This window comes from Bubalus kerabau, chromosome 14 (assembly GCF_029407905.1).
Source record: "Bubalus kerabau isolate K-KA32 ecotype Philippines breed swamp buffalo chromosome 14, PCC_UOA_SB_1v2, whole genome shotgun sequence".
NCBI classification, from domain to species: Eukaryota; Metazoa; Chordata; class Mammalia; order Artiodactyla; family Bovidae; genus Bubalus; species Bubalus kerabau.
In genome coordinates, this window is record NC_073637.1 from 68022271 (window position 1) to 68049815 (window position 27545).

General features: G+C 40.6%; 1 protein-coding gene and 2 long non-coding RNA genes across 3 annotated transcripts in view; 2 read left to right on the forward strand and 1 right to left on the reverse strand.

Moving 5' to 3' along the window:
- The window catches only part of STK3 (serine/threonine kinase 3), a 302811-nt gene that overhangs the window by 266721 nt on the left and 8545 nt on the right, over positions 1-27545 (forward strand). The window lies entirely within an intron of this gene.
- Positions 2252-8171, forward strand: LOC129627032 (uncharacterized). Its single transcript, XR_008702397.1, has 3 exons — positions 2252-2493; positions 3294-3516; positions 6880-8171. It is a non-coding gene; the product is annotated as an uncharacterized LOC129627032 (long non-coding RNA).
- LOC129627033 (uncharacterized) overlaps positions 18753-27545 on the reverse strand; it is a 42931-nt gene continuing 34138 nt past the window's right edge. Inside the window, exon 3 of the long non-coding RNA XR_008702398.1 lies at positions 18753-18888. This is a non-coding gene — a long non-coding RNA (uncharacterized LOC129627033). The remainder of the gene's footprint in view (positions 18889-27545) is intronic.

Consider the following 27545-nt stretch of genomic DNA (forward strand, 5'->3'; position numbering starts at 1 on the left):
CTTAGTGCAGCCCTTCCTTTGAGGACACTGATTCATTCTGTCGCTGCTTCTGCAAACTGTGTGTCCAGTGTGTAGATATCTGAGTCCTTGACTACTCTCTCATACCCAGGAGCTACATATCTACCTTAATTGTCAGTCACTGTATTCCCTGTCAGTAGGTCATTCTTTCAGACACAATGCATTTTTCCTCTCCAAATATGGGAAATTAGTTGCAGTGCCTAGCAGATGAGGTTATTGCTACTAAACATTACCAGCTGGTGTGTAACATTTGGAAGTAGGAACAGAATCCACTTCTGAGTCTGTTCTTCCTTCCCACTCCTCCCCAGCCTCCCCAAGGGCCTGGGGAACACTGTCAGCTTTGTACTGCATTGTTTAGGTGAGCTTACGAACAGAGAGGGAGGAGTCCTTCTACCTTTTTCTGTCTTAATGCATTTGAGACAGTACAAGTTGTAAAACTATCTGAATCCCACCCTTGAAGATCTTTCTTTCTAATTAAAAAAAAAAAAGCATGCATGTTGGTGCTTTATAGATAGTGAAAGTGATAGTCGCTCAGTTGTGTCCACCTCTTTGTGACCCTGTGGACTGTAGCCAGCCAGGCTCCTCTGTCCATGAAATTCCTAAAGAGTACTGGAGTGGGTTGCCATTACCTTTTCCAGGAGATCTTCACGACCCAGGGATCGAACCCTGGTCTTCCACATTGCAGGTGGAGTCTTTACCATCTGAGCCACCAGGGGTGCCTTTGTGCCTTATATGAGTGGAAATATTTTCAACATTTTATCTCAATAAAACTGTTGCCAGAGCTCTGTCTTCCCAGGCAGCACCAATGATATAGAATCCACCAGCCATTGCAGGAGACACAAGAGACACAGGTTTGATCCCTGGGTCAAAAAGATCCCCTGGAGTAGGAAATGGCCACCCACTCCAGTATTCTTGAGGAGCCTGGAAGGCTACAGTCCATGGGGTCACAGAGAGTCGACACGATTACAACACACATGCATACAGAGCTGTCTGCTATCTGGTAAAACCATGACAGTTTCCTCAATATTGCACAGCCATTGCTCATAGACTGGTCAGTACCAGAGAAGGAGAGGAGGGAGAAAAAACACCGCCATCTTTTTCAGTCATGTAACTTTTCCCTCCTCATGATTCAGTGCTAGATTAACATATGTAGAGAAACTCGAGTATTCCGACAGTTATACTGAAAGTTATACCAGTTCTCCATCATAGCTATTAGCCATTATATTCGGTAGGAGGCAGGAAGGACACAGATACCCCCATTTTCTGCAAGAGTACAAAGATTGTATAAGTCAAGTAACTCTGCTCATGACCATATACTTAGTGAATGTTGAAGCTAGGATTCAAATACAGCTTTTCCTAACTCCAGTTACGGTGATATATTGAAGCCCGAATAACAGAATGGGAGTGCAAGAATTGGCTTCCTCCATGTGAATGATGGCTGTATGGCTAAAGGATTGTATATGTTTTATGTGTCTCCAGAAGGGGCCACTGGTTAGAAATTTTTAACTAAATGTTACAGGAGGTATTTACAACAGTTAAACTGAATCCAGAAATGGAATGGGTTGCATTTTAAAATAGTCATTGTTCCAAAACAGACTGAGGGAGACAGAGTAAAGTAGTAGAAAGGACCCGGACTTGTAGCCTGGAGATACCGGTTCTGTTTTGACCTCTTATGATGTGTTTGAATTAGCTGTTTGAGTCTCTGGGTGTTTGTTTCCTACTGAATTAAATGAAAGTGTTGGGCAAAAACACCTCAGAGTCTCATTGTCTTTCAAGTAAATGGCTTGCTCATTAAATGTTTGTCAAATGACTATCACAGCATAGTCCCTTCTGACCTAATGCCAGTGGCATATCCTTAATCTTCCCAACTCAGAGTAACCAACCTCCATTTTATGTTGTGTATTATCTGTACCGCTCATTGAATTGATCAGTTTCTGCCTTGTAGTGAGCACATTTACAAGATTCATGGTGGCGAGATCTGTATAATATCCATTCATGTATCTGCAAAGACTCAGACACGACTGAGTGACTGAACTGAACTGATCCACTCTTGTGCTATCTGTAGAGTGGGCACTCGATAAATATTTGTTGAATATCGTTATATAAATATATTGTTGGATGAGTTATATAAAATTGCCTGATACATGAAAGAATTGAGGACAACATCTTTGCAACCAGGTTTTTCTGGTTACAAAGAAGCAGGTTACTTTGACTCTTACCAGTGGTAGACCAGTGCATTTAAGCAGTCTAAACAAAAGTCTTTACATTTGTTGCTTGAACTTAAAACTTGATCAGACAGGGCTTTGACACTGACAGTAGCCACCTCAGCTCAGCTTCACCTAATGAAAAACATCTACTAAACCACCACCTGAAACTCATTAGATTCTTTCATTTGTGTTTTGCTGCCTTGACATTGTATCACACTAGGAATCTAAATATTGTCTGGCTTTCTTTCAAGTGTTGTTTCCTGATAAGGTATTTGCCTAAACATTCATTCATATTCCTCTAATCTTTCTTACTTTGCTCTTCCTCCCCTTGCCCCACCTTTTTTTTTTCTACCACTTTCTCTTGACTTACCCTTCACCTCTAAAATTCAGATAGCACAGTATCCTGGGGGTCGTGCACTATAATATATACGGTAAAGTGAAGACCCTGGTGCATCAAGGTCAGACTGAAACACCTCGAAGTTGTGAGTAGCCTCGTTCAAACACCTCTCTGAAAACTACCTGAATTCCTTCACCATTTTTTACACAATCATTAATGCCTCTCTGCCCCCTCTGTTCTGTTTGTATGTCTGTTCTCCCAACCAGGTAAGGGCTGCATTTTGTTCTTCTTTGTGTCATTATATTGTGGTGAATAATTAAGTGTGTGGACATGATTTATCTCGACAGCTTCCTGTGTTTTTCTTGTAGGTTTTTTCCCTACACAGGCAGATTGAGATATTTATGTTTTACAGATGAGGAACCTATAGCTTAAAGGAGGTAAAGCAATGCCAGAAAGCAAGTACTTGGAGCAGCCAGAATTCAGATGCAGGGCTTTCTGGAGCCCACGTTCTTTACCTTTTTCACTCTGCCTTCAGTGTGTCTCTCTCAGTCTGTTCCCATCTTCCGGTTTCCACTGCTGCAGTCCTTAACCCCTCATCACCTCTTCATTAGAGCTTTGTCATGCTCCTCTACAGTGTCTGCCTACCCCTGTCTCCTTTTCCATTCCTACTCCTGCATCATTCTCATCAGATCATCCCCTTAGAGAAATCTCTGATGGCTCATTTCCTGTAGGATGAAGGCTAAGCTTGTTGGGATGTAACTACTCTGCCCCCATGACCTCTTCAGCCTTGTTCCCCACTCTGCGTCCTCTGGGCCTCTAAGCTGGAGCCTCACCCTGCCACCTCCTTGCCCTCTGCCTGTGCGTGGCAGCGCCCGTCCTCCTGGTCTGTCCGTCCTCCTGGTCTGTCCTCGTGCCTTTCTGCGTTGTTTTGGAGTTACCCTTCAGTCTTGTTTGGTGAGTTGAAATTCCAACCAGCTTAACCCTGTGCTTTCCATTTAATGTCCAATTCCCCAGGTCAGAATTAATCTCTTCTCTGTGTGCTGCTTTTGTATTATAATTATTTGTGACTATATATGCCCCTGGTACAATCATTGAAAGCCCTTCGTGGGTAAGGATTGTGTCTTCAGCTGATTATATTTCAGAGGTTCATACAGTAGTTTGTCCATAAAAGAAGCTCTGTAAGGTTTTGGATGACTGAAATGAACCTGGCTTTTAAGGCATCAAAAAACAGTTCTGCATTAATTTGACTAGGTGAATATGAGTTGTCTTTTGCTTTGACAAGAATGCCAAAAAAAGATGAGATTTATTTTATTCTGAAATATTTAGTATCCTAATGGCAACCCACTCCAGTGTTCTTGCCTAGAGAATCCCAGGGACGGGGGAGCCTGGTGGGCTGCCATCTTTGGGGTCACACAGAGTTGGACACAACTGAGGCGACTTAGCAGGAGTAGCAGTATATAGTTTGTGTGTGTGAGTGCATACATATATTCACATGCACATACATGTGTGCATAATAAACATGCACATATAAAAAAGAGGGTCTTAAATTTTCAAACCTTATATTTCCCTTTATGTAGGATATTTTTAGAAAAATCGTTATTAATTGCAGTACTGGAAAATATAGTTCTGGTGTTATTTTTTTATCTTTACTTTGAAAAAAACAAAGACAGTAAAATATGGCAAAATAGCTCATTCAGAGTTACATGTATTAGTATAATAATTCATAAACTTGCATTACTTTATTCGAATTTAATGTGGATTGTTTAGTCCTTTGCCTTACTGATTCTTGCCTACTTTTCAAGACTAATCTTAGGTGTACCTCCTCTAGGAAAGCTTCCCTTAACAGCCTGCCATTCTCTATTAGCAGCGCCTGCAGTTGCTTCTTTTCCTCAGGCAGTGAGGGGTCCAGCCTTGCAACATACCTGAAATATAGTAGGCATTCAGTGAAAGTTTGTTACATGAATGAATGAAGGAATGCAAAGAGCTTAGCAGTTGCAGCGGTGGGGTATGTTCCTGTGTGTATATATATGCCTTATATGCCTTTTTTCTGAGAGTGAAAGGTTTCTATGTACAGATACAGAAGACTCTCCATGATATGCTGGTCTTTTTTTTTTTAATGTGGACCATTTTTTAAAGTCTTTATTAAAATTGTTACAATATTGCTTCTGTTTTACATTTTGGTTTTTTGGCCACAAGGCATGTGGAATCCCAGCTCCCTGACCAGGGATTGAACTCCTGGACTTCCTGCTTTGGAAGGTAAAATCTTAACCCCTGGACCACCAGGGAAATGCCCCCCACGATACACTCTTTATAAAAATAAAAAACAAGTTATCAGGCAGAAAAATAATTCCATTTTTGTAAAAAATATTTGTGTATATGTGTTGGGAAAAGATCTGGAAGCTATACAACAAATCACAGTTCTCCAAGAGTCAGAAGTAGACTTTCACTACTTTTTAGTACATTCCTGTGTTGGAATTATTTGAACTTTATCATTCAGGGTACACTCCTCTTATGATTTTTAAGTGAACAATAAAATAGTGCTTCTGCTCAAAGTGTTAATGATACTTTAGTATCAAACCAAAACTGTTTTTAAAGACAAAGTTTGGCATCTCCCCCAGTTTTTGTAGGAAGAAAACTATTTTCTTTGTTTAAATGTTTCCTGTTCCTTTTACAAAATCACAGGACTTAGAATAAAGTGGATTCTCTTAAGTCTTTAAACCATGGTGGCACTTGTGTTGGGAGCTTCTCAGTCTGTTAATGTTCATGGCCAGATTAGTAGAGGCAGCTTTTTAAAGGTAGCAGGAAATTGACCCCAGTTTTCACTGAATGGCGGGAGCTGTCTTGGTTTTTTGGACTGTCTTACGCCCTGTTTTCACACACATCCGTGGTTTCCCTTGGTTAACTTCACTCCGTGCCACTGAGCAGCTGGTCTTAATGATGACGGTGAGCTATTTCTTCTGAGTCCAGGCCCAAATAAAAATACCACTGAAAGATGCCCAAGATAATTCACCACCCCTTACTTCCTTATCTTCTTTGTGAACCAGGAAAATGGTCTTGCTAAAACAAGGGTTTTTGAGACTTTAGAATCTTGATTATTTTAAGATCGTTCCTAAAATTTTTTCACATGGTCCAGCTGCCAGGCATATTGTACATCAGTTTTCTGCAGTGTTTGCCAGACCTGTGCCTTCACAGGCTTAAAAACAATTTGAATTTATTGATTTTGAAATTTGTGATTACCTTCTAAAGTTTTTTCCCCATCTAAATTTACATTGGAAAAAAACTATCCACAACAGAAAATGTTGGCCCATTTTTGTGCCAAGACTTTCAGGGAAATATTTTATATGATTAATATTGTGTAGCTAATCTGGTGTAAAAAATCAATTTTATCCATTTTAACTTATGAGAGCATGACCATCCTGTGTGAACTATTTAAAGAGTCTGTGACTTCACTAATCCAAATTTAAGTGTTTGTTACTGCCTTTGTATGTGTTATATTAATTATTTTTATTAATATTGGGCCACTTTTTAAGAATTGAATCATATTTCATCAGCAGATCTATATCTTTTCTTTTCAGGGTAGTGTCCTAAGCTTGCCTTGGGCAAGCTGAGATTAGTGGGCTCTGGACTTGGCTCAATGAAATACATAGTTCATGGTATCAGGCCATTTTAATCAGTCTGGATTCAGTTAGCTTCATCCTTATCTGTCTTTTCCTTTAAACCCATTTGTCCTAAAAGATCCGTGTTCTCTTTCTCATTAATAGAAGAGAAACACCTTTATAATTATCTGTATGATGATTTCATTCTGTTAAACTGTTTTTAATAAAATATCCAATTATTTGTTATGTGGTTGAGTGTACATTATTCTTTAATGTAAACACTTTGGAGAGTCACAAAATAGCAACTCAAAGTGCTTGTTAAGTACTCTACCATCCTTAGAGTTATAGCACCTCACAAATAACATGACTTCCACCCAGGGAATAATTGACTTGCCATGGAGGTCTGGCTCCCTTGCTGAGAAAAGTGAAGTGAAGTGAAAGTCGCTCAGTCACGTCCGACTCTTTGCAACCCTATGGACTATACACATGGAATTCTCCAGGCCAGAATACTAGAGTGGGTAGCCTGTCCCTTCTCCAAGGGATCTTCCCAACCCAGGAATCAAACCGGGGTCTCCTGCATTGCAGGTGGATTCTTTACTAAGTGAACTATCAGGGAAGCCAAAAATTGCTGAGAGGTGGCTTGGCAATTGTTCTTCTCCCTGTTTGACGTGCCTGGAGAGGGAGGTGCCGAGCAGTGAGAGGTCCTGTTGAGTCTCTCCAGGGGCACCGTTTGGATGTTGGTCATCAAATTGCTGCTGTGCAAGTCATAGCATGAACTCCTGAAGCCCATCTCACGGGGCGTGTGGTTCCCTAACACTGGAAACAAATCCTTACCATGCTAGGAATTGCCAGTTCCTGCCCTCAGTTGCAAACTGTTATGAGTATATTTCATTTTGATTTTATGTAATTTCTTCAGAAGAATCCATAAAAACATGTCTCTTATGTGTCATTTTTATTTAAAATTGAATAATTTAAATGAGCTATGTAAAACTGTTTTCAGAATGTTGAGTTTTGACCTTAATTACTCTTAGGATTCAAACTCTCTGATTTATTTTTATTGAGGGAGAAATAATATTTTTAAAGTACATAACTGATGTATAAGAATGCTGTGCTATTTTACCTGTGAGATTTGCATGTCAAAAATCCACCTGCAGGGTGTTTTCTTTTAAAGCTCCATGGAAAGGTGAATGCTACAGATGAAGTGACATTAGTATCTGTTTATGTTTATTTTAAAATGCCTGAGATGGGGCAGGCAGGAAGAACCTTGAATCTGAATTCCTTCTTGACCTTTTAAGTTAATCTTGGATGCTAACTCAAGGGAAGTGTGAGAAATGTGTGGAAACAGCTTCAGTTGAATACATATTATACTTCACTGACTTGTGTGTGTGTGTGTGTGTTGAAGGATGAGGTGACAAGTACAGGAGAAACCTGATTGTCAGAACTTCATCCCATTATTTATAAAGTACCAAATGCATTCTAACCAATAATTCTTCCAGATGACGTTTCCTTTATCACACAAGCCAGCAGAGACTGGTAGTGGAACCTTAGTCATTGATAAGTATACAGTATTTACTCCCTTCCTTTATATATTGTCCTGCCTTTGAGGGGGGGCAGGATGATTCTTAGAATGTCTTTATGTGTTTTCCCACTCCTGGTGGGTTATTTTTGGCAGCAGCTAATTGATCTCCTGACTGTTTTCTTTGGTTCCATTCTCGCCTCCCTAAATTCTTTCCTCCACTCCAGAGCCCCATTGGTTTCTTTTAAACATGGATCAAATTCTGTCGCTCCCCTGCTCAAAACGCAGCGGGACTTTTCCATCACAGGATAAACTCTGAGGTCTCTTGGTGCCACCCATGTTCTGGCCCCCAGCCCTCCCTCTGACCGCGTTTCCCACGCTCTTTTGGCTCACGTTGCTTCAGCCTGCTAGTCTTCTGTTGGTCTTCAAGTCCCGTCTACTCCTTCCTTGAGGCCTGTGCCTTCACTGGCAGCATCAGGACTGTCCTTCTCACATAGTCCCTCTTCGTTCAAGTTACTTTCTAGGCACCCTAATCCCTACTTGGTTTTCTTTCTTTTCAAAAAAATTTATTTATTTGGCTTGCAGGAGCTGTTTTTGCAGCAGGTGGGCCCCTCGGGGAGGAGCATGGCGAGCGTGGGGGCTTATTGGTTGCTTTGCAGCATGTGGGACCTCATTCCCCGAACAGGGATCGAACCACGTCCCCTGTGTTGGAAGGCAGATTCTTAACCTCTGGACTGCCAGGGAAGTCCCTGGTTTTCTTTCTTAATTAGCACTTAGCATCACGCAGCAACATACATTTTTGCTCCTTGTCTTTTCGCTGGAACGGAGACCAGGATTCCTCCAAAGTGTCCACTGCTGCACCAGCCACATGATAGGTGTTCAGGGAATAATTGTGAATGAATGAAAAACAGCTTGATGAAAGATTCCTAGACTCCATAATCTCGAAATAGAAGAGTTTACACATAATTCCGACAGTGTTTATCTATATGGGTTTTTTTTTGCAGTGACCAATGTATATATCAAAATCATATGCAGTTCTTTTTCAAAATATGTAGCTGGTACTCTGACATCCCACCTCCTGCCAACTAGAAAATACTGAAAGATAAAAAAGGAAAGGGTATTTGGAATAAAGTTCTTCTGGCTCATTTTCCCCCCAAATTTTTTCATTGCGGAACTTTTTTTTTAAAGCTGAAAATACTACAGTAAACACACATTCACCACCTAGATTCAACACATATTAGCATTTTGCCGTATGTGCTTTGTTGGTGTGTGTTTGTGTGTGTATGTGTCTTTTCCCTCTGCCAATTGTGATGTAAGAGCATAGCCTGAATCTTTCCCCTAAATAGAGAACCTCTGACTTGGTAGATTATTGTTATTTCTGGTGGGTTTCGTTGTGTGGGTGGCGAGACAGTAGTGGAGTGCATACAAGGGTTGGATCTCTCTCAGTGGCCTCTGCGAGAGTTGTGATGTGTGCCAGTCAGAGTTGTTAGAGAGAGCCCTGGTCATCTAGATTACCTGATGAAGTGTGAATTCAGTCCCTCGGTACATTTGAAAAAGCTTTTCTGTTTGTTCTTGGTAAGTGTTTTGTTTTGTTTTGTTAATTATATTTTCCCAGCTAGGCAAGTGATAGCCTTTATTTCCTCTTGATATTAATACAGTCTCTCCATCCTTCGTGTGTTTACTGATTGCCTGCTTTATCCTTTTATATTCATTTACTTTAACCCATCTGTGCCTTTATATTTAAAGTGAAGTACACTTTTCCCCCAGAACATCTAAGATGTTGTTCTACTTGTTTTCTGGTCTCCATGTTTTCTAAAGTCTATGGTGTAATATACAGGGGATTCATATGTGTCTCTTATATATAATGTATACTTTTTTCTTCCTGCCTACTTTCAAGATTATTTTTGTTGTTTTCGGCAGACCTTGGCATAGATTTTTGTGATTGATGTTGTTTTTAATTTTCTTGACAGCTCATGAGCTTCTTGAATCTGTAAGTTTATTTCTTTTACCACATTTGGAGATATATTTGGTTATTATTTCTTCAGATTTTTTCCCCTCAGTTTCTCATTCCCTACCTTTCGGGACTCCAGATAACCTGTTAGACCTTTTGATATTATCCCAAAGGTTGCGGAAACTGCATTCATTTTTTTCCACCAGTCTTTTCTCTCTGGATTAGATAATTTCTATTGGTCTCTTTCCAGTAGATCTTTTGTCATCTTTCTTCTGCTATTAAGCATATCCAGTAAATTTTTATTTCAGATATTGAACTTTTTCAGTTCTAAAATTTCCATTTGGTTTTTTTGTTATATTTCCTATTTCTCTGCTGAGATTTCCCATTTTTTCATTCATATTCTCTCTTACCTCACTGGGTATAATTATTGCTGCTTTAAAGTCCTGTCAGTTTCTGTATCTGGATCATATAAAGGTTGGTCGCAGTTGATTTTCTTTTCATTTGAGAGTGGATCACATCTTCCTGATTCTTGATATGTCAAATAATTTTGGATCATATCCCAGACATTGTAAATGTTTTACTTTGGAGAGAAAGAATGTGCTATGTTTACTCTTCACAGCCTTTAGTGATTCATTTTGTTGTTCTTGTGATTGTTTTTTGAAGGTTTAAGTTTGTTTAAGGTTGTTCTTTGTGAAAGAGTTAGTTTAAGGCAGTTCTTTGTGAACGAGTTAGCTTTTTAGGAGCTTTCTCTGACCTACCAAAGCTGAACTCCTGATATGCTTTTTAATCCTTTACCTGCCTCTCAAGTGTCCTGTTAAACTACATGCCTCCACTGTCGCATAGAAAGCCCTTCATGTGTTCACCCAGAGGAAGTCAAGCGGGGCTGCCAAGGGTGAAGCGGTGATGAAGAGGAAGTTTGCCATCCTCGCAGCGGACGTCCTTTTTCCTATGTCCTGCCCACCCATGCACTCTTGTGTCGGAGATGAGTGGGATGCCTTCATCAATAGGCACCACTGCTACCTCATCAGGAACACAGGGAGAGAGGAAAATCTCAGAACAGGATGATGACAGAAGCTTGGAAATAAAGTTTGTAAGAGCAGATGGAGGAGCGCTCTGGTGTGGAGTTGGACGTGGATGTGGGCATCTGTACGTAGGGCGAAAGGGAAAGAGTTTGAAAAGACAGGGAAACAAGAGGGCAGGGAGCCAGCTGTGCTGCCCTCTGTGCCGGGCCTTCCACATCTGGGGTCTCTTGTAATCTGAGAACAACCCTGTGAGATGAGCTGAAGTGTTTCTGTTTTATTTGAGAGTCTCGGAACCTGATGGATGGATTTCTCCAAGTCGTACAACTTAATAAACGACTCAGCAGAAAAGAAAATGTCCTTCCCCTTTCCTGACGTTGGTTTTAGTTGCCCGCAGTCCCTCTGGTAACCCTGGGGGAGTGGTAAGGGGCTTCTCTTCCTAGATCCTCCCAGATCTCTCAGTGAGAACCCCGGGCACCCGGCCTGGAACAGGTTGGCTAAGAAGCTGCATTGCAACACTCTCAGGCGCATCAGTTCTTTACTGTCTGCCCAGAATGCCGCCTTGGCCTGTCTCAAGCTTAGGTTAGCTCTGGCAAGCCCTTCTCTGCCTCTTTACTCCCCACCCCTTCCCCTGCCTCCCCCTCAGATCTCAGTCTCATTCTGCTTCCTGATGGGCTTTGTAAGCCAGAGCCTAAAGAAAAAGACTCTGAGGACTCTTCCGAGAGCATGGCGATCACCTGGCCAGTGAGGGGCAGGCTATTTGAGGTTGGGATTCTTTCCTACAGATCGCCCTCTTCTCTGATCTCTGGTGTCCTTATCCTTGTGCCCACTCTAAACTTTCCATTACACTAAATAATATGCAAAAGAGAGAGAAGAACATTGCCAAAAGGCACTGGCTTCTTCCACACACAGCCCACACAGCTTCTTCCCACACAGTCCTTCTCTGTCTTTGGTTTTCTTCCTAGTCCTTTTTATGTCTGAGACCCTCAGAGACGATCATTAGTTGTCAGCCAGGGTTGATTTTGCCTCCAGGGCCCACTTGTTAATATCTGGGCATTTTTGGTTCCTGCAGCTGGGAAACTGCTGCTGGCATCTCATCAGTAGAAGCCAGAGATGCTGCTAAACCTTCTGAAAGGCACAGGGCCGCCTCCATACTAAAGAACTGTCCAGCCCAACGTATCAACACTGCCAAGGTTGAGAAACCTGGAACAGACTCCTAGAGCCTTTTCCTGTGCCCTCTCTCTTCTGTATCCCTTCTTTTCCTTCATGAGGACCACTCCCCCTGGTGTAGTGATTGTGCCAGACCAGCCTCTCTCAGGGCTTCCCTGGTGGCTCAGAAGGTGAAGCGTCTGCCTGCAGTGTGGGAGACCCGGGTTCCATCCCTGGGTCGGGAAGATCCCCTGGAGAAGGAAATGGCAACCCACTCCAGTACTCTTGCCTGGAAAAGGATGGAGGCCTCTCTCAAGCCCGTCCTGCAGCCAGACCACAGGGGCGGCCCTTTCTGGTGAAGCCTGTCCCTGAAGACAGGGACGGGAAGTACTGAATGAACAGCTAGTGGACCCTTGAGGAGGAAGCCACGGGTGGGATTTGTGGAAAGGAGGAGTGTGGGAGCCTTCACTCAGTCATGGGCATCGAGGTGCACCTCGGATACCAGGGAGCTGCAGTTAAAGGGTGTGTGCTGGTAGTGATATAAGTTATAGATGTTAAGGAACTTGGAGAACCCAGGGAGAGGCTAGAAAAATAACTTTGGCTCTGGTTATTTTTGAAGTGAATTCAGTTTGGGGGAAGCTTTGTTTTTATTGAAACACTCATATCTGTTTTTGTATTAGTATTTGCCTTGTCCATTTGCTGGTAATATGGTTGCTGCTGTTGTTGAGTTGCTAAGTCGTGTCTGACTCTTTGTGACCTCATGACTGTAGCCCACCAGGGTGCTCTGTCCATGGGATTCCCCAGGCAAGAATACTGGAGTAGGTTGCCACTTCCTTCTCCAGGGGATCTTCCTGACCCAGGGATCGAACTCACGTCTCCTACACTGGCAGGCGGGTTCTTTATTGCTGAGCCACTAGGGCTTCCCTGGTAACATGGTTATCAGTTCTCAAAGAGAGAGAGAGGCAACATTGTTCCCACCTGGAATCAATTTTTCTTCTCCCCTTTTCTATTGGAATGAAAATCCTAGTTACAGGGGGCAGAGAGGGGGCACACAACCAGAACATTTACCTGTAGCCATTTAAGACTGCTGATAAATATAGTATAACTCTATTACAGGCTTATACCCTCATGTCAATGCCCTTGGCAATTCTGATTAGTCTCGGCAATCACCTTGGACCTTTCATCACCTAACCAGTATAATCCCAAGTCTGCTCAGTATTAGAGCTTGTGGGGCATTGGAGCTCTCTGCCTTGGACTAAGGTGTTCCCAAGTCTTCATGCACGTTAGTCGCTCAGTCGTCCGACTCTTTGTGACCCCATGGACTGTAGCCCACCAGGCTCCTCTGTCCATGGGATTTTCAAGGTTAGAATACTGGAGTGGGAACCATTCCCTTCTCCAGGGGATCTTCTCAATCCAGGGGTTGAACCCGGGACTTCTGCATCGCAGGCAGATTCTTGACCATCTGAGCCACAAGGGAAGTCTCATGTCTGTAAGAAAAGCACTGCATGATTCTCACCTTATCCCATACCTCTGGTTTTGACAAATTATCTGGGGAAAAAAGAGGGCATTATGTTGAATACATGTGGGACACGAAACTTTTCTCTCCCACTGGTTTGAATAAAAACTTGTAACTGACATGAAGTATATGTTGAATTAAATGTTAAATCCGGTGTTTTCTCTGCCCAGTATACCTACTTTTGCCTTGAAATGTGTCTAAGGTGTAGGAGCCCCTGTAGTCCTTGACAGTTCTCTTTCAACCAGAACATCACGTTACATCAGGCCTTTGAGGGAAGCTCAGAGGGGCCATCTCTGCTGTCACAGTTTCTTCCCCTGTTAATTTTCTGTGCAGATGGGTGTTCTGCATTCTGCCTCTTCATCTAGCCTCTTGGTGGTTTTGATCAAGGTTATATTCACACCTGAGCACAGTCCTTTCAGGTTTGTGCATCTGAGAGTCCACCAGCCTTCTGGCCTCTACCCAGCATTAAGATGTTAACCATTTTCCAACAAGGGCCTACTGTGAAGCACAGGGGACTCTGCTCAGTGTTACGTGGAAGCCTGGATGGGAGGGGAGTTTGGGGGATAATGGATACATGTGTATGTATGACTGAGCCAAGCCCCTTTGCTGTCCACCTGAAACTATCACAACATTGTTAACTGGATATACTCCAATATAAAAAAAAAATGTCTTTTAAAAAAGGATATTAACCATTTGAATTGAGATTCCTAGTAAGACTTGAGAATTGTGCTAATCCATTGATTAAGACATTTTATTAGCTTGTTGAATGTGGATAAACAGATGGACTCTGACTTCAGGAAATTTCATCACAGTAACATTTAATGATTAATATTGTATTGTTTCATATTTATCTTTAAATATGTCATCGTGATGATAAACACTGCTAAATTGATAAATAGAATCTTTCATGGTGGTTTTTGAAATGTATTAGTAATGTTCCCAGGTTGGATGATGATGTATCATCCCTTGTTAATATCTACTAGTAGCAGATATTACTAACATAGTTACATTATTTTTGTCCTTGGTAGTCAGATCTTTTAAAAAATTACACACTGATTCTTAAGAATTCAAGCTTGTTAGCACCTGGCCAAGACGAAGTTCCACCTCACAATTAAACAGAATCATAATGAACTGTAGACCCCAAAAATCATTTTTAGAGATTTATGAGTCTTTGTAGCTTTTTGACTATGGAAATATTCCTCTGCCTATTTCTGGCTACTAGTTTATTTAACAAGCATATGAGAGGCACCTGTTAAATGCTAGGATCTGAAGAATAAGAATGAAGCCGTGAAGAAGGTATCAAGTGCAGCTTGAGGGGTCAAATTATCCAAAAGTGGAAAGCGTTCACTTGACCTTGGTGACCTAACAGGAGCAGTTTGGAGAATCTGATGGGGGCAGGAGCAGGATGGAGGGAGCTGAAGTGTGATTCCCAGTTTAGAAAGTAAAGACTTTTCTCCACATTTCTGAGAAGTTTGGCTTTTAAGAGAAGAGGGATGAAATTGTGACAGCAGGGAGGGGTGGGTGAAATTGAAGGCAAGTCTGTTTTTCTTGGTCTGTTTAAGATCGGATATATTTAGACAGTATTCGATTTTGGTGCTAAAGACAGAGTTTGAAGGAGCGTGAGAGAAGGAAGATAACCATGTAGTGAGGTTTCTGAGCCCAGTCCAGGGCTGTCTGGCCCTGGATCAGAGGGAGGCATGTGTCTTCCATTAGAACAGGGGGTGTGGAAGATGAGTGAGCAGGAATGTGTCTAAACTGCACTGCTTTATATTCAGAAAGAACTGGGGGCTTTGTCCTGTAATTAGAATCACAAGCTCTCTTCTATTCAGCAGAAGTAATGGCTCACTCTCATAGTACTCTTGTGCTGTGAAATGTTCTTGATCTGCCATGTAGAGGCTATTATGCCTCCCAGTGATCTCTTAGGGGTTATGAAAAAAAAAGTATCAAATTTTTTTGAAGGCACTTTACAAAATTAAAGAATTTTAAAATGCTAAGTACTTTATGTAATCATTCACCTTAACCTCATAATTTTTGGACTGTTCTGCTCCCAACTCAGTGGGGATTTTATGATTCATATCTGTTCTTTTTTTTCCCCTATGGTTTTTTACTTTCTGATTTTTATTTTCTTCTTCCGTGAATTTTTGCAAGTTCAGCAATAGTAATTACTGTTGAATTATTTACTGTGGATAAATAAGAAATAAACTGAAACTAAATTGTCTAGCATAGGTAAAATTTTCTTCTGGTTTATCATGGAAATCCTCATTTTTTATTTTCTTTGTAACAGGATAAAGATTATAGACTGAGGCTAATTCATTGTACAATCATTTGAGATATCTAGATTTTGAGGAAAGATTACCTAAGGAAGTTAACCAATCACTCTAAATCTTATTAATCTTATCTGTAAAATCTTATTAATCTTATCTGTAAATAATGCCTATTTACAGAATTATCTGTCCCATCTCACAGAGTTACTGTGAGGTTCATCTTATAATAATATAATGTAAACATGCCTTGTAAATTATAAGTATCTTTAAATATTTTACGATTTGAAAAATACTAAATCTCAGGCTCTCGTGGCCAACTATAAACTCCCCGTCAACGGTAAAATGTACATGAATAAACGATGTAGGGAAGGAACCCTTGACTGGCATAAGGGTTTCAGTTTAGTTCTTAAGCTTCGTTGACCTGCAAGTCTCTGTGCTAATCTAAACCTAGATTTAAAATGCTGATAAATTAGGTATCTATATGTAGTGAAATGTTTAAAACTGCCAGCTCCAAATTTAGGTAGCCTTGGATTCAAATCCCCATCGTACCTTTTAGTGGCTAAATGTCTTCATAAGTGTAAACTCTTGCTGCCTCTGACAATTTAAACTCCAAAAAATTGTGACATTAATAGTACTGTGTCATAGGATTAGTACCTGTTAAATGAGATAACGCTTAGCACAGTGTCTACCAATGCTAAGTGCTCAAAAACCTTGTTAGCTGTTACATACATGAACTTTCCAGCAATACGTATCCCTATATAAAAGAATATTTCTTGTAAAGTAAGTACCTATAACAGAGAAGGCAATGGCAACCCACTCCAGTACTCTTGCCTAGCAAATCCCATGGATGGAGGAGCCTGGTGGGCTGCAGTCCATGGATCACTAGAAGTCGGACACAACTGAGCGACTTCACTTTCACTTTTCACTTTCATGCATTGGAGAAGGAAATGGCAACCCACTCCAGTGTTCTTGCCTGGAGAATCCCAGGGACGGGGGAGCCTGGTGGGCTGCCGTCTCTGGGGTTGCACAGAGTTGTTCACGACTGAAGCGACTTAGCAGCAGCAGCAGCAAGTACCTGTAAAGAATTAAATTTAAATAACTAAATACTGACTGCATCTTTCCATTTAAGTAGCTTCACCCATGGGATTTTATATATACTCAAAGAACATTTTTTCTTTGAATCATTGTAATAGCTTACTTTTTTGGATGTCAAAATTTTATCCCTAATAAGTAGTTTTCCACCTGCCTATAGACCAGCAGTCATATTCCTTCCACAACTAAAAAAGGTTTTGAAATATACTATGGAGGTTTGGACACAACTGAGTGACTCACACACACACAGACACACACATACACACTTCAAAAACAAGAAAGAAAAAAAAAGCAGGTTTATGCTCTTAAAAGGCAGAAACATGTGGTGCCAAATGTGGCCACTAGAGGGTGCCGGATAGCCAGTGACCTAGCCCTTTCCAGAACCTGAGATCTTATCTTGCCTTTGTGAGAGGCGTTCAGGACCTACCACTAGTGTGGAGCTCAGTGGCATCCTATTTTCTCATTTCCAAATACCATTGATCTGATAGTGACTCATCTTCCTTCCTTCTCATGGATCAGGGATCGAGCTGCAAGCCAGTTCCCATCTTCCATAAACATTTATACTCTTGCAGTCAATCAGACTTTTCACTCCACCCCCTGCTCCATCCAGAAGAGCCCAACCCATTACAAGCAGTTGATTTACGAGGATTTCATTTCATTGCATCCTATTGCTTCCACTTTCGCTACCCTCAGATATCCTGTATGTTAATTTCTTAATGGGATTTAAGAGGTTTTACAATATAACTACCAATTATTCAATCTGTGATAACTCTCTGCAAGGTTAACACCCAACTAAGTGCTTCAGAATCAATAAACAGCATTTTTTTTTTTTTTTTTGTAGTCAGAGATTTGACAGGGAATGGGGAAACTTCTACTGCCGTCAGTCTCTCAAAACAGCCTGGTGGGAAATCTGCCCTCTCTGTTATTAGGTGGCATAGTTTAGTATGATACTCCTTAAAGGCTAATGAAAAACAAAATTTCGGGTGATTGAAAAATTAGCAGATAATTAGCAAAATCTGCAGCTGCTTCAATACTTGAGGCCTCTCTCCTCGGACAACATGGTTCAGCACAGCTGCCTGTTCTGAGTATCAGGTTGGGCCAACATAATGTGCATGGTCTGCTTCAAAGGCTGGTGGTGAGTCTGGGCACGATGAGGCAGTGAGTACTGTTGGGTGAGGATACCAAGGCTCAGGCCAGGCCTGTTTCTCACAGCTGCCAGGGAGCTGAAGAGGTGCGGGAGTTGGCACGCCCACCGATGGCAGCAGGACTGAGGGTGAGCCTCCCAGTTACGGATCATCCACTTCGGTTAGAAGGACCATGGCACGAAGAAGTTTGTTCACGTGGATGTTCCTCATTGAAAATAGGCTGGATATCATGGGAATCCAGAAACAGGCAGTGCAGTGTGGACTAGCTTGCAGTACTTGAGTTCGTTTGAAGGTGATTCCTTTGAGTGCAGTTGTTGTTTTTAATTATTTCATGCTTTCTGGTATTGCACCTCTACTCTGAATCTAATAAGGAAAAGGAAATTTCACTCACAGTAGTTTTGTCTTAAGAGGGCTGCGGAGGATTCTGGCATCTGGTGGTACCAAGCAGCCAGTCACTAAGTCTGTTAGGTCATTTATTCAGAATTGGGAATTGCCTAATACTGTATGCTAATACAAAATAATTTCAGAGTAATGATCCGAGTGGATTAGCTATTGTGAATAACACATATGTCAGCCACTTGCTAACAACCTCTTATAGAACATTCCTCACAAGCACATTGAATTTAACAGCCCATAGGTTTTTTGTAACTTTTCCACAGGAGGTAAACCAACAGTATGTCTTTTATTTGGTCACTAATTAAAGATGCATTTTTTCTCTTATCCTTTTTAAAATCAGACTTTTTTTTAAGACTGAGCTGAAATTTCATACTGAAAAATAAGATGTAAAGATTTACTAGCAAAACTATATTACATTAATGTATATTATTCAAACCAGAGCTCAAACTCTGATCCATTAGGTTCCACTAGGGACCACAGTCTCCTGGCTTCCAGCAGATGCAAAGTGAGACAAGCTCGTCTTCGTGAAATCCCCTCAGTTGCAGTTCTCTGCCGCTGTTTCCATGTCCCCATAGTCGTGAGTCCCACTCAGAAGGAGGTGTTTGGCTCAAGGAAGATCAAGTCAGAAGTCTTATTGCCTCTGAAGGAGGTGCAGCTTGGTCCCTCTCAGTGCTGAAAAGTTCTGGGAACATTTGGAAACAATGTTTGTTAACTTGATTATGTTAAAATGCTTCCTTTTAATTCATTTTACAAGGTGGGGTTAAACAAAATTTTGATGCCATGTTCTCTATTAGTTGATAAAAACAAGTTTAAAAATTCTAATTTGATGGCATTCTCATATTTTTTTTAAAAGCCTTTGGGAAAAATTCATTTACTAAAGGCACCTAAGTGTGAAAATTTTAGTTTGCTGTAAGCTTGTCCTCTAAGCTGTTTCGTTTGCAGATGACACTGGCGTGTTATTTCTCATCTTTATTTTCAGTGTTTTATACACATTAGTTGTCCAGTCTAAGATGATTATGTATACAACACACAAACCCTGCTGTCTTCTCCCTAAACCAGAAAGTTACAAGTTTGAAACATTTACACTTAGATTTAATAGTTGAGGCCTCCTTCATAAGATGCATTTCAGTTCATAATTAGCCAATTTTATTTTCACTTAGTCCCATTTTGTATTTTCTCTTACTTTAAATTAGTAGCGCTATGAACGTATTTTAAAACAACTATTAATGAAACAATAAGGGCAGAAGCCTTCAGGTTCAGTTTTATTCACTTGGTTTTGCCTTTATGTTTGCACAAGACTGATTGTTATTAAAATAGGGAGGGATTTTATATTTTAACCTTTTCATAGGTGCCCTCCTATCCTTTTTTTTTCTGCTTGTCCTTTTAAATTCCTGAATTTCTTCATGGGTTTTTAATTGAATGTTTATATTCAAATAAATTAATTTAATTAATTAAAATTTAAAATACTATTAATACTGGGAAATTAAAAGTACTGTTTTGGTCACAAATTATGCCATTCTAAAATTGTTGATTATGTTAAAATGTTTCCTTTTTGGTAAATTTTATTTTCTAAAGCTCATGTGGCAAGTGAGGATGAAGAACTATGCTCAGAATGTACTGTTGCTCTCTCAGTTTTTAAAAGCTTTTAACCACACTTTGAGTTCACGTTATTTTATAAGTAAGTATAAGACCATGATTTTTATTCTGTGGTGTCTTAAAGGAACTACAGATTTAATGCCTTAAAACTAAAGTATTAGGAATCCTGTTCATTTGTAGGTATTGCTTCTCTATTTTAATAACGCATGTATTACAACCTGAGTTTCATGATGTGTGGTTTTCAGTTGACCTCTATTTTATTTTAAGGCCCTTTTTATAGATGGGCAAAGGAAATTTTGCATCTTCATGATTTGCAGATAGACCTAATTTAAATGGTCAGGTTAAGTATTATGATATTACTGCAGCAGAAAAAGTATAAATGGTTGTATGCACTCACTGGTATTAGTAAGAATTAAGCCCTCCCAAAGCACTTCTTTCTGTACATGTTTGCCAAAGGAGTAAACTATGGTATTTATTATCATTTTGAATACCTTTGTGACAGAAGCCATTTTTCTAAGACAATAAGGAGTTGAGATCAAAATTAAATGTATTATCAGACATGCAGAATAAATATGTAATGGAGCATGGGCCTATCCTGTAGTAAAATAAATGAAATTTGCTGGATAATGTCTCTGATTTTCCCAAATACTCTTTCTGCTCTATTTCAGTTATACATGCACCTACTTGATACCACACACACACTTTTTTCATATTTTTAGAGTGAACAGATATGTACCACAGCATTGGAAGTACTTTTCCTGTTGCCACACATAAGCACTCTTGTCCACAACCAAAAACAGCAGACCTTAAGTATCGTGTATTCTAAGGAGGGTGCCAGCCATTGAAACCAGACACCTCCCTCCAGGGTTTACGAAGAGCCCCACCATTTTTCATTCACTCAGTATACTTTTATGTGGTACCCGCTCTGACTAGACACTGGGGATGCAACTATTTGCCGAAGTTCCTATCCTAATGTGATTCACAGTCTAGTGGTTAGTGGATGGGGAAGAAAGTGGCCCTTTCCTTGCTTAGATTAAAGGTGGGCGTGGGATGCTTCTGGATTGCCATTCATAGAGATTGGTGTGCCTACAGGAAAGGGAGACTGGCATCCGGTGTTCCAGCCAGCTGCTCACTAAGCTGGTTGACTCTGCAGACCCACCGATTACAACTGAAGCAGATAGGCAAGTTCCTGGGAGTCTGGAGGGTATATTAACAGAGATGTCTGCTTCTATCCCAAAGACTTGTGATGGCGGAACCAAGGCCTGCAGGATAACTCAGGACCAACGTGTAGTATTCTAGGAAAGAAGGTACTAGGGCCCTCTGCCTTCTGTAGTCCTGGTGGCCCTGGAGAGTGTAGAAAAGAACCTCTGCGATCGCTGTGGCTCTAAAAACGGAGATCAGAAGTCATTATGCTGCTGAGAGGGCTTCCAGGCCAGAGGAGACAATACCCCACCCAGAGTGCAGCCCCTCTCCAGGAAGGGTGAGCACCAGGGTGATAACCGACCCCCACATTGGAAATCCACACATGCACACACCCTTTCTGTGTTCCAGCCCCAGTAATCAGCCAAGCCAGAGCAGGACCAGGGAAACCTCCCTGCAGCTGACATGGAACCATTTAGATCAAAAGGTCCTTCTCTCTTTCCCAGCTCCCAGAGCCAGAGAGGAAGTAGACCCTGAAATTGAAAAGAGGTGGGCAGAAGGTTCTGGATGCAGACAGCATCCCTTTCCACAGTCTCTTGGTCTTTCTGTGCAAGCCCAGACTGAGTGGGAGGGATCTTCCTGACCCAGGGATCAAACCTACGTCTCCTGTCTCCTGCATTGGCAGGCGGATTCTTCACTGCTAGCACCATCTGGGAAGCCCATATTTAGTATGAGATTGAAATTTATAACTGGACTTTCAGTAATGAAAAGTGACCAAAAATCAATGCAGTCTGCGCAAGACTCCTTAAGGGATGTGTCAGGGAAATTTGGCATAGCATAGCTGAAGAAGTGTGATTGAAGAAATGAAACTGTTTATACAATAGTTAACACAAAGATTTGCCCAGTAAGCTGGTTACAGGTACATTTTAAGTAGTTATGTTTTTTTTAATGTTTGTGATCGTCCATAACTAGTCATGTAATTAAGTTTTAAAGAAACTAGTTACATAGTATATAAAGAAAGTTAATCACATAATTCGTAATCCCTCGTGTATGACTTATCGGTGCTTTAAAAACTGTTCAACGTGTTCATCAAAAACATTGATATAAGGAATCAGAGCTAATAGAGCTTTTTCATCTGCCCCTTAATAGATCTGGAAAGATTTAATTAGTGGTTGGTTTCGAGTTACTCATATTTTTTTGTTCTGGGCCTAGAATTCTTGAGCTTCTTACAGTATGGCAGAGTTATGCATGAATTAAGTTTTTCCTGGTATTTTTAGCAGGCAAAACTACTTACTAGAAACTGAAAGGCATAAAAGGAATGGGTGTTCAGTTGCCATTGAAGAATACAACTGAAATTTCATGGTTCTTTTTTTTTATATGGGTGCTCAGATTTCTGTAGGAAAAGATGACCATAGTAATGTCCATCAGTTTGTAGCTCATTGCTGGATCCAAGCCAAATAATGTGTCAGACCAACTATGGGACAGTGTGAATGGACGCCGGCTATGTTGCTTCTGTGTCAAGGGGACAGGTCATGTTAGTTTTGTCACGGCGTATCTCTTTATTGATTAAATTGTGGCATCTATCCCAGAGTGCTATGTAAAATGTGTTTATATTTCTAGAGAGCTGATTAAGTAGAAAACTCCTTCATAAACATCAGTTCAGTTCAGTTCAGTTGCTCAGTCGTGTCTGAGCAATAGGCTTAAGGCCTATTGGAAGTGGAATTTTTCACCATCTTGGGCCTAATTGGTTCTAACCAGTTTTTGTCATATCTACAACAGCTATGTCATATTTTTAAAGGTTGTGCCCCATCCCCTTCCTTCCTGTCTCACTTTTCAGTTCAGTTCAGTTCAGTTCAGTCACTCAGTCGTGTCCGACTCTTTGCGACCCCATGAATTGCAGCACGCCAGGCCTCCCTGTCCATCACCAACTCCCAGAGTTCACTCAGACTCACATCCATCGAGTCAGTGATGCCATCCAGCCATCTCATCCTCTGTCGCCCCCTTCTCCTCCTGCCCCCAATCCCTCTCAACATCAGAGTCTTTTCCAATGAGTCAACTCTTTGCATGAGGTAGCCAAAGTACTGGAGTTTCAGCTTTAGCATCATTCCTTCCAAAGAAATCCTAGGGCTGATCTCCTTCAGAATGGACTGGTTGGATCTCCTTGCAGTCCAAGGGACTCTCAAGAGTCTTCTCCAACACCACAGTTCAAAAGCATCAATTCTTCGGCGCTCAGCTTTCTTCACAGTCCAACTCTCAGATCCATACATGACCACTGATATACATGCTTATTTCATAAGGCCAGTTATAGCTAATATACATCGTGTGTGTGCTCAGTCCTGTCTGACTCTTTTTGACCCCATGGACTGTAGCCTGCCAGGCTCCTCTGTCCATGGAATTTTCCAGGCAAGAACACTGGAGTGGGTTGCCATTTCCTCCTCCAGGGGATCTTCCCAACCCAGGGATTGAACCTACATCTCTTACATCTACTGCATTGGCAGGTGGATTCTTTACCATTGCGCCACCTGGGAAGCCTCAAAAATACATTAATATCTTGAAAGTAAAATATTCCTCTAGGTGCAATCTAGAGAGGAAAGGTGGGATTTTTTAAATGTTTCCCTGTTTTTAATCTATAAACAATCTGGTTTAAAAAAACCTTTTGATAATTGGCCTTTGAAGTGCTTTAGTAGTTCTTGGGAGGCCTGAGAAATTGTTCTCACTAGGCTCCAGTCCAGACTTACGTGGGCGGATTTGATGCTGTCCTTGAGTGCGTGCAGAAACTCCGGTAGCCGTGTGACCTGGGGCGAGTCCCTGGGTCTCCATGTGTCCTCACTTCAAAAACAGAGCTGGTAACAGCTACCCTGAAAAGTGACTGTTAGGATTAAATGACTTACTGCCCAGGACCCAGGATGGTGTCTGACCCCTGGTAAGGGATCAGCAATTGGCACTTTCCTCTTCTCCTCCATTGACAGCCACAAGAAGGGATGCTCTCCCTTTTCTTCAGGAATGAAAAGATCTAAATGTCTTACAATTACTCTAGATGCTCCGAGGTCAAACAGATGCTTAATTCAATTTCCAGTTATAATCCTGGAATTCCTGTAGTCATTCAGCTGTAGACGGGGCTACTCAGCCCCGAACAGAGTTATATGTACAGTCCTCCATCCAGATAGGTAGAGAGTGTCTGTCTGAAGAAAACTCTGCCGATAGATTTAATGTAGATTTTAAAGAATGTATACGGTGAGGAATTCTTTCCGTAAGGTGTCGAGTCTGAAATTATCACTTTCTTCATTAGTTTTGTAAATATGTGTTTTAAATGTATATGTACTATGAACCTTTTAAGAAAGCCTTGTAGAACTTTGAACTGACTTGAGAGCACATTTATTGTATTCTTCTCAGTGCCAGAAATTAAATCAGGAAATTCCTTAATATATTGACGTCTTAACTTTTTTTTTCTTTTAAGTGTTGCCTATCATCCCTGTTGCTTAGCAGAAAGCCCCTTACCTGTTCACAGATACCTAAACTTCTCAGTGGGCTTGACTAGACTTCTGTTAGTACTTTGGTGGGTCCCCCACTCTGATTGTTAGTGAATGATGTGGCGGCCTCCATGAATAGTGTTGTATAAAACCAAACCAGATTCTGTTCAACACACTAAAAATTTGAACTAAAATGGAATATCGGGGTGGTGGGGGGGGGAGAGGAATATGTTGCTCCAGGCCACGGACAACTCAAAACAGTTTGAGGTGTGCAGTGGTAAATCCTACAAAATGCTACAGGCGATTCAGCATCAAAATTGCCATAGAAAATTATTGTTGTTAGCTGTTCTGTTGATAGTTCGTATTGTTGCAATTGCTAGCAGATGGGAAAATAGATGAGTCAGGATACAGTATTAGCAATCCATATTTTTTTAATCACAGGCCACTAATAAGGTCTGTAGCATCTGTGAGATTTATTTAAACAGTTGCTAGGAAGAGTGTGTTTTCCCAGTAAACACAGCCAACCTGAGACAAAGTTTTTTTGATCGAGTCTTTGATGGTGTTAACATTTACACATAAGACTATGCTTCATTGTGATGGTCTGAGTTGACTGATTATACCAGCAACTCGTAGACCCATTAAGTATAGAAATGTTACCACACTTAAGTGTTTTAAAAGTCACGATCCTGTTTCTGCTATTTTTTGAGATTAAGACTTTAAAAAAAAAAAAAAACAAACAAACCCTGATGTAACTAGGACTATTTTTGACAAAACAAAATAATATAACATTTTAGGTTTTTATAGCAGACTGGATACATAAACTTGAAAGTTCTAATTTTATTGACAGTTCTTCCTGATCAATAATAATTAGCAACTTTCAATATTTCTCATAGAGTTCAGAAATAATGCTTATTAAAAGTTTGAATTGTCAGAATTTCTGTGGATTGATTTAATCTTATTTGCTACCTTTTTACATCACTGAGTTATTTATGCTACTGTTTTATGTAAGAGCTGGTGAGTTATTAATCTGCATACCTGTCTTGGATATTTTTTTAAAGCATACTGAAAAAATATTTTAGTATGTTGAGCTGTAATCTTCTTACCTCTTGGATTAAAATGTGATAATCCAGGACTATCAGTAACAAAATGAGCTGCTTATTCAAGCTGTCACTCATGTACCAAACAATACTATTTTCAAACACAGTCTTCAGTTCAGTTCAGTCACTCAGTCGTGTCCGACTCTTTGCAACCCCATGAATCGCAGCACGCCAGGCCTCCTTGTCCATCGCCAACTCCCAAACTCATGTCCATCGAGTCAGTGATGCCATCCAGCCATCTCGTCCTCTGTCGTCCCCTTCTCCTCCTGCCCCCAATTCCTCCCATCATCAGAGTGTTTTCCAATGAGTCAACTCTTCTCATGAGGTGGCCAAAGTATTGGAGTTTCAGCTTTAGCATCAGTCCTTCCAGTGAACACCCAGGACTGATTTCCTGTTACTCCTATTGAAAAGTAGTTTTGACTTTTCCATTTAACTTATTCACAAGTATCCACCCACTCAACTATCTAATTGTTATTCTTTGAAAGTTTCGAGTTTTTCTTAAGAGTTTTTCATCTAAACTTTCTGTAAGAGCTGGAAGATCCTAGTCTACCAGCCTGAACCTTAAAGAAGAGCCATTCCCTCTCTAGCTGAACTTCTGCAGTTTATTCCATTTTAAGAGACGGCTCTGTAGAAATGTCAAATGTGGCATTTTCTGCTCAGTGTGGCCTTTATAGCTGAATATTTAAAAACCGTTTTTCCTTTTAGTTCAGGTTGAAGACCCTAGAAGTTTCTCAGTATCACACCCCCGTTCTGAAGTGACTTAACATTTTGAACTCTCTGGCTGTGCTAGATTAAGAATATCAGACGTGGTATAATTTAAAACAAAACAAAACAGCTTTGACATAAGAGTTGGGTCATGTCTCTGCTATTAACCAGGAGTGTAACTCTGAGCAGGCTAGCTCTCATTTCCTCCCCTAAAATAAAGAGTAGATCATCTCTAAGGTTCTCTTAGAGTGGGATTCTGTGAGGCGTAACTAAACCCAGCTTTATGTTTCTGCTAAATAAATGATGTAGTCATATGCAATGACTTTTAATAATCCCAGATCTCAAAATGTATTTCTCTCAGGCCCATATGATTCAATATACCCAGTCTCTGTTTAAACCCTTTTATGGAAACCAGGTTTATTCTCTGCTCTTATTAGTATGTCTTGCCCCCTGTGTCATTTCAAATGGCCAAGAAGAGCAGAGTAGGGAATGTGAATTATGAATAGGAGAAAAAAATGTCTCAGGTAATGAAACAGTACTGTTTGGAAATGCATAGACTTTTCTGTGGCTGTGTTTTTGAAGCCGCTGTGGGCTCACTCTCTACTTTCAGGTTTTCCTTCTTCCTGCATGGCAGCTGTTTACTCACTTAACCGAGTCACGTGTCCAGTGTTTGTAAAGACCGTCAGGCTACAGTATATTCTTCCATTGTGTTAAGGCCTGAAGACTTAAGCATCACTGCTAAGTATGCAACTTCTTTTTTATCATTTAAGTTCAAAACTAAATTTTGTTTAATAGAATTAGCCTAAAACATGTAAAAGTCATTTCCAGACACTCATTTTTGTATGTTTTTCACATACAGTAAAGCCCACAATGTACACATATTCTAAAATTCTTTTATTTAACTTGACTTATCAAATTCTAAACCCAGACATAGAACAAAGACTTGATGCTCCCACCACTGTTTACTCTACATTAATCTGGGGTTAGTCAGCTGGCACATAATTATGGTAACACAGCTACTTTGTGTTTCATGTAGAAAGATGGTTCATAAGTAACATTTCTTTCCTATATAAAAAATGTAAATTCAAGTTAATTTACCACAAGATCTGTTAATCCATAAACATAATTCTGAAGTGATTTTCTTCTTCCAAGACAGTTGATTTTAGTAAAGGAAACTTTCATCACAGTAACATTGATATTAGTTCAGGAAGCTCAGCGTTTTCTTCTGATTCTATCTGTGTTACCCACCCCCAAATTGTTTTAATCTGGATTAGCATTTTTAAAGGGTGATAGTGGATGGTATGATTTTATAGGGTAATTTTTATCATCAT